Source organism: Coloeus monedula, assembly GCF_965178545.1.
Source record: "Coloeus monedula genome assembly, chromosome: 3".
Classification (NCBI taxonomy): domain Eukaryota; kingdom Metazoa; phylum Chordata; class Aves; order Passeriformes; family Corvidae; genus Coloeus; species Coloeus monedula.
This window is the reverse complement of record NC_138783.1, coordinates 102656654-102664518: the sequence shown is the minus strand read 5'-3', so window position 1 is coordinate 102664518 and position 7865 is coordinate 102656654.

Below are 7865 nucleotides of genomic sequence, written 5' to 3'. Positions count from 1 at the left end.
GTGTGTGGGTAATTGTAAAAAAAGAATGGAAATGTGTTGAAGCAAAATCCAGTATCTGCAGTCACCAACCATCTGCCCACATCACTAGAGGCAGGATTTGACCATTAGCCATCCTCTTTCCAGTGTCATGTTTAGAGGCAGTATTAGAAAACCTCTTTGCTTAATAGAATTATTTCATCAGACTCCTCACCAACAGGAACAGGGTTAAACAGAGTAAAAGCTGCTTGTAAAGGACCATCCAGTGTCCTGAAGGTACAAAGGTTTCTTGTTTCTCAGGGTAGAATTCCTTCAGCCTTTTGGCTGTATTGAGCACCTTTGACTTGTCTCTATTGGCTCTTAGGACCAGTGTCAGCAGACAGGGAGGAATGGGAAGGAGAAGGGAAAGCAGCAGGGTGAATGGGGAAAGCTGAGCAGGGGAAGCCCGAGGCCAGGGGAGGCAGGGGAGAGTAAGGCTAAATGCAAAACAAAGCTATGGAACCCACTGATCATTTGCATCACGTGGTCTCATTTGTCAGAGTTGTCTTTGATGTCCTGCTGGTGGGTTCCTCTGCACAAGGACTGCATCTTCTCTGTGTCCCAGTGTGTGCTGCTCCATTATGAAAAGGATTAATAAAGTTGGTTATTAGTGATAATATATCAAATATAATATATAATATCAAAATTCCCATCCACAACATGTGGGTGTATTTCCCACAGGAATGTCAAAGATGAAGCTTGCCAGTGCTGGAGGGGGAATATAGAGTACAGTGTTATTATTACTGCGTCAGTGGTTGCACCAAGGTCTCTCATGAAGGAAAAGTTTTATTGGGTAATTCAGATCCCATCATTTCTAAACCTTCGCACTTTTCCCATTCTTGGTATGAAAGATAGCTACACCTCAGTGTGACCACAATGGATTGCTGTGACTGCAGCACCTCTGCAAGAAACCTGTGAGAGATTTTGGTGAGAACAGCTTAGTGGTGCAAGAGTAACCTCAAGCTACAAATTAAGAATTGCTGTTATCCTGTATTTTACTATATGATACTGAAATAAAATTCACTTGAGATGAAACAGGGCCAAGCTTATCTGAGCATACCTCTTAAGGCCTGAGTGAAGGTTTGTTTCAGCCCATGGCACTGGCCACCAGTTTAAAAATAGGTTGAAAGCCTCTGAACAAAACATTATGCCGTGTGGGCTAACTGTGGTGGTAAGTATTTAATCAGTGTCTTACAGCTCACCTTTTAGCATAATTACTTTACAGCAGTTTGGCTTAGTATTCTGCTGGTGATGATATGGGATTCACCCAGAGCATACATCTAACTTGCCTCTCTTATGACAGAAAATGGCTTGAGAGAAGCAAATGATACATGAGCAGCCATATACCACACTTAGCAACACTTTGAAGCCGGTGTAGGTATTAGCTCTTTCACTGAAATAGATATCACAAATGAGGTTAATCAAGGGCACAGTGCTACAGAAGAAATAAATCTCTTTTCTAGTCTGTGCAGTAGGATCATATTAGAAAACAAAGAACACTTTGATTTGGTACAGCCTGTCCTCCAGAGCCTGCAAATGGTACAACAACAATTTATATCCCTTGAGGATCTGGCCCAGATGTTTTATGTAACTTCCACATTTTTTTTTCTCTAAAACACCTGCATCCAACAGCTGATAAGAAAAAAGAAAGTGAGTAGCAAGCAATATAGAATATAAGGTGAACTGCTTCCTAAAATAATGAGTTGGTTCTGCTTTTAGTTACATTTTTACAGTGCCAATGAATTTTGAAAAAAGGTACATGGTGTGCCCAAGACTGAACTGTTTCATTTTCAAGAGCAGTGTTTGAGAAAAGAGAGGAGAAAGGAAAATTAAATTAAATGAATCAATATACCCAGAGAAGTTCTGTTTGAAGAAAATCTGCAATGTTTATCACTAGCTCCACATCCCCAGCAAGTCGACATTTCAGAAAGGACATTTACAGTTCTGTTCAGCTTACTTGAGAGAGAGCATTGATGTCTACACTAGAATGAGCACAAATCATGCATGAGTAAGTTGTTTACACTGTCAGTCATTAGCTACACATTTGGAGTGCTACAGAACGTCAATATAAAGAGTCTGTCTGTGGTACTCAGCCCTAAACATCTCTGTCAGCCCACCTTGAAGCCTGGTACTCACAACTAGAATCAGTATTCCCCTGGGGCTCTGCCAGTGCTGAAGAGCCTTCAAGGCTGAACTCATGGGCCTCATGCACACTATATGCTCCTGTTTGTCTGTCCAGGTACAACATTTGCTTCTGTCTTACTGATCTTCATGGAGAACCCTTTCCTGGCTGAGCCTTCATAAAGGGGCACCTTTATTCTACATTTTGAGGGAAGTCAGTCCCTTGTTTCTGCTGTTGTTCACAAAAGAGATGCGTGAAGCGGGCTCAAGAAGCCTCAGGGCAGGATTCAAATCCTGTTCCTTCATCACTGTGAGAACAAAATAATTCCCAAATTAATACAAATCACAGTATTAGCACAAGAGCTTTTGGTTTGATAATTTCTTTCAAGGACTGGGTGCCAGTTTTGACCAAGCAAGGAGAGTTATCACATCAAAAAGAGTTTTTCATGTGTAAACTCCCACATCTGGGAAAACAAAAGAAATTACTTTCATGCTCATGGCAGAAGTGCAAGAAAGACGTGAAATAACTCAGTGAATAGCAGGACTCTGTGATTCTAGACCCTCTTAAAACATGGCTCAGATGATCCCAGAAATTTGGTCAGTTCATCAGTGCAGTAACCTGTGACTCATGAAATGAGCTGCTTTAAATATGCCAAGTTTTTATAGAAAATGCATTGACCAACTGTCCACAATCCATTAGCAATGAGCAATCTGTGCTTGGCTTTCTATGAGCAGCTTCTTTTGGCCTCTCATGGTTTTTGCTTCCTTTTAATGTGGCATGCAAGAAGGGATGTGTGCAACGGAGTGACACCACAGCTTCCTATGCAAACAGGCAATTGCTAATGAAAAATTTGCACAGTTAGGTACACCTAATTTGATGGACTGAACTTGCTAGTTTTCAAATCACATAAAGCTAAAGTACATCAACAGTGATGAGTGGTACACTCTTGCCAGCACATTGTGTCAGTATGTTCAGTTTTGTGACTACATTAAGCACTGTGGATGCATTCCACATAATAGACTTGTGTTTTAACTGGTATTTTGCATCAGTCCAGAGGAATTTTGCCCTTATATCCCAGATTCAGCTTTGTTATGAGTAAAGTAAGCAGGTTCAGTAGAAACTGAATTTGACCAAAGATCAAAAAGTAAAGTTTGATTGTGTTAGCCTGTCCTCTTCCTTCCTACCATGTTTCCTTTTCCCATGGAGGTGGCGATTTGAAGCTGTCAAAGCATCTTGTTAGCTACAGCAATGGCTAAATGGAAAGCATTTAATTTTGGAGAAACTGCAAGAGTGTTCTTGCATTATTTCTCTATCACCTTTGCTTCTCTCCTATAATTTGAATTCTAATTGCTACAAATTACAGTGTGTGGCTTTTATCAGTTCTGGACCAACAGGAATTTTAGACTTTGGACTAACATTCTTTATGATATTGTATCTAAACAGCTTTGCAGGTGCTGATGTGCGAACACATGGTCACTGTAAAATGAACTGGGACCACTCAGTAAAACTGAAGTGAGAACCACATGTTGCCCGGATGCAAAGCCATGTTTCAGAGGATCAATTCCTTTCCCTTCCTTGTTGCGGCAAGGTGGCTTTTTGTAAAGGGCAAGGTGTAAGGGATGCAGAATACTGTGCCCCTGAGTGGTTGCCTCTCCTCTGCCTTCGTAACATATGGTTTTGATTTTGACTGTAGCCTTCAAAGTAGTACTTCATGATATCCTAATTTAACCTGCCAGTTTGTACACTCATCTGCCTGAAAATCATTCAGCTTCTAAGCTTTCATCTAAACTTCAACGCAACACTTGGATTTCCTGATGCTTTGGGAAACTGACAGCATCTTTACACTGTTTCTAATGTCCTCAGATCTGGAGCTGGCCCCTGTACATGGGGCACTGTCCCCGTGGCAATGCTGAGCACTCTTTGATGTGTGAAACAGCCATCAGCCTGTGGCAACCTTGGAGTGCAAAGGAGCTGTGTGGAGGTGACAGCATGTTTTAGGTCTGAAAAAGAAAAACAGGGAGCGAATCAGCCTTTCTTGGGACAGGAGGTTATGGAGAGGTATGGATTAGTTGTCTAAGGCATTGGTCCCAGGCTCAGAGCAGTGGGGTACAAAGCCCTCCATGCTCTGGGAGGTCGCTGGCCTGCGGCTGGGCAGTCGAACCGGCTGCAGGAGATGGGTGCTCTCCAGGTAGCAGCCTCCCTTCACTTCTTCCCCTCAGAGACAGAGGTCCTGAGTGTGGGGCAGCAGGTGGTGAGTCTCTGCGCTTTGCACTTGCTGCCTTTACCTCCATTCCTGCTGGGCAATGGGGAATTAATCCACCCAGCCACTCATCTGCCCTTTCTTGTTCTTGCAGAGGAAGAGCCAGCTAACTCCAAACTGCTGATGTTCGAGCTGAGACTTTGTGCTGGTAACGTGCCTTTGGTGGCTCAGATGTCGAGCTGGACAGGCTGTGCCTGCCTGCAGAGGAGCAGAGATGCCCACCCTCCTCGCTGCCACACAGCTCCAGTATCCCCTGAGAGACTGGACACGAGGATCTCATGAAAGCCTCCTCGTGTGGACGGGGATGTGTCCCAGCGTGGGGACAGGCCCTGTTGCACGGGCTGAAGCTCGCAGCTGTGAGCCAGGGAGCCAGCATCCCAGTGCCAGCACTGGCGGGAGGGCTTTCATCTGAGAAAAGGCAGATGTCACGCATGCAGAAGAGTTAGTCATGTGGGAAAAAGGCTGCTCGGGGGATTAAAAGGACTGTTTGCCCAGCCCCCAGTTCGAAGCACGAGGAAGAGGGAGAGGATGGGGGATTGCCCCCCAGCGATGCCCAGGTGCAGCACGGCCCCTCTCCAGGCACTACTACAGGGAGATGTGCGGAGGGGCTGAAGCCTCCCCTGGACTGGTCACTGCCTCCACAAAGGCACTTCACGGGAGTCCTCAGAGCAAGGATTTGCCAGGTATTTAACTGAAGTGAGCTGGTCTTTGGCAAAGGGCAGAGGAGTGGCAGAGAGTGGGGTGGCCGCAGCCTTGTGCAGGCCGTGAGGTGGCTCTGCCACGGCAGCTCATTCTCCCTGGGGATGCTCCAGGCCGGGCAATCCCGGCGCCGTGCAGCCGCAGCCTCTCCGAGCCCTCTTCGCAAAGCGGCCGCTGAGTAACGCTTCTGTCCGTCTTTTACACACTAGGCAGAACGACAGAGTGTAGCAGAGAGCTTAACCAGCGCTCCTGTGTGGAAAAATTGTCCTGATAATGGTGTTTTAAGCAATTTTTAAGGGTGTGTGCTGCCCAATACACAGCACAGAGAGTTTTTGTTGAGACACGTCCTAACTGCAATTCTCTGTTATTGCAGTCCTAGTTTCACAGGACTCAGCCAACAACATGAGTGGTGAGGCAGAAAACTGCTCTAACAGAGCCGGGGTACAGATGAACATCGGTGGGCAGCTCTTTCAGCAGATGTCAGACAACTCGGAACCCTAGGGACAGGACTGGGAGTCTCAGGTAGGAGCTGGGAGCCGCAGCTCCCGCTGCAGACGGGAGGGGTGAAGGGGAGGACTGGCTCACGGGAGGAGAAGGAGCCTGTGTCAGCATGTCAGGTTACAGGCAGCCTTTGTGCTGTGGCAGCGGCAAACTGACAGAGCCCTTTGCTCCTGCCAAGCAGGCTGGCTGCCATCGCACACAACAGCGGATTTCACTGAGACATGGTTTAAACCCCCATCTGCTCTTCTCCTATCACCCAAACCAATGGCTGCTGCCTTGCTGCCCTTGGAGGTTTGAATTTCCTGGAAAGGCTCGAGGTACTTCCCTTTCTCAGCTGTTCGCTGTTTCCTTTTTGGTGTGGCACAAACTGTCTCCATGCTCTCACCAGCTTTCCAGACCAGCATGAAGGTCCACCACAAGAAATTCTCCTCAGCCAAGCATGGGCGGCTATTACCATCTCTGGCTGTATAAATCACTCCCAGCTAAGAGCCTGGCCAATCTGCAGAAAGCCTGTCATGGTAGTAAGGCTGACACAAACAAGTTTGTATCACCCCAGGAGATGGTTGGGCACCAGGGAAATGATCACAATATCAACCCTGTCAGAGTTCAAGAAGGACATGGATACTTCTCTCAGACACATGGTGTGAGCTTCGGACCTGTCCTGTGCAGGGCCAGGAGTTGGACTTTGCTGATCCTTGTGAATCCCTTCCAACTCAGGATGTTCTAGGACTCTATGGTTCTATGAATCTAGTGTCTCCCATGTATCTTCTCAGTGGGAACAAATCCATCTGTGAAAATTTGATGTGCTTGAGGCTCAGTGACTCCTCACTGCTCTTACACAGTTTTTAAAAACATCGTGCTAATTCATCTCACAGCTTATTTTTTTCTGTTGTGTAAAGGCAATGGCAAGAAAGGTGGAGTGTAGTTATTGGATTATTCCTCAGATATGATATCAAAGTTTGCATTTAAGTATGCAATAAAAAAGAACATAGAAATAGGGCTGACAATTTGCAGCATAATTCAGTGTGACTCTACCTGCTCCATTTTCAGCTCACTACAGTGCTTGCATACACCTTTAAATGCAGGTGCAGAGGCAAACCCTATATGAAATGAGGTGACACCCTTCTCTGCCCTACAGGAATCCCCTAGAAGTATGCTACTATTTGGGGGCTCCTGAGTCATGTGTGTACCCCTTGGGGTTTCAGGCTGTGCCAGACAGGTGGCAGCAGCAGGCAGGAGTGAGGAGCAGAGGTGACTCCTGCACCGTGGCAGGGAGTTGACAGCTACCAGGGCTGCCTCGGGGGAAGCACAGCACTGTAAAGGAGGAAAAATAACACCTGCATGTAAAAAGGGAGTTTTGGATCAGCCAGCCCTGTTTCAGTACCCTAAAAAGTACCCAGTTCATTGATTTTGCAATTAACTTGCCAGCATAGAAGAGAAAATAGAAGAGTTGAAGTGAAGGGTCAACATAGTCCCTGATCTCTACTGAAGAAGAAGAAGAAATCAAGGTAATAATAGGCATAATTCTCTGCTCTGACAGACAACAGCTGAAACAACAGCACAAAATCCTTTCATCATTTCACCATGTGACAGTCTCACTGGCACATTGAGAAGTGATGAGCAAGACAAGAATCACAAAAGGCACATAATTGCTTAGCAAACAGGCTTCATGGTTCTCAGTCAAGAAGAGGGGTCATTTTGGTACCTCTCCTGGGCCTTACTATATCCCGTATCATCTGGATGTGGGAAGAGAATATGTATATATTAACAGGTTTTTGGGCATTGCCAAGCACTGCCAAGGGAGTCCTTTGAAGGATTACAATTCCAAATGGTCATAAAATTTTGAAAAATGGTCTAAAAATGGTTTTAAAAAATCAGTGTAAAGCGCTTCAGCCCAGACAAATTCACAGTGCAGCAATTGGTGCCACCCTAGAACCAGATGTACAGAGACGAAAAAGGGAATGGCTGAGCAAGTGGCACTACCAGAAAGGTCTCACCTGGAGCATGAGCTCATGTTGGCAAATGTCACTGGAAGGAAGGTTTGTATCAGCGAGGCACAGCATGTAAAACGTGATTGGGTTACTGGTCATTGATACAGGTTCAGTTGTGTTCAGATATGGACACCCTTGCTGATGAAGCACAAAAAAAGCAAGTCTGGATGGCACCAAGAAGTGCAACATGAAATTTAGGGAGCATGACCTGTGGGGAAAGATTGAGCAAATATTGCTAACTTTTGCTTGAAAAAAACGATTGTTAGAGGATTGCACA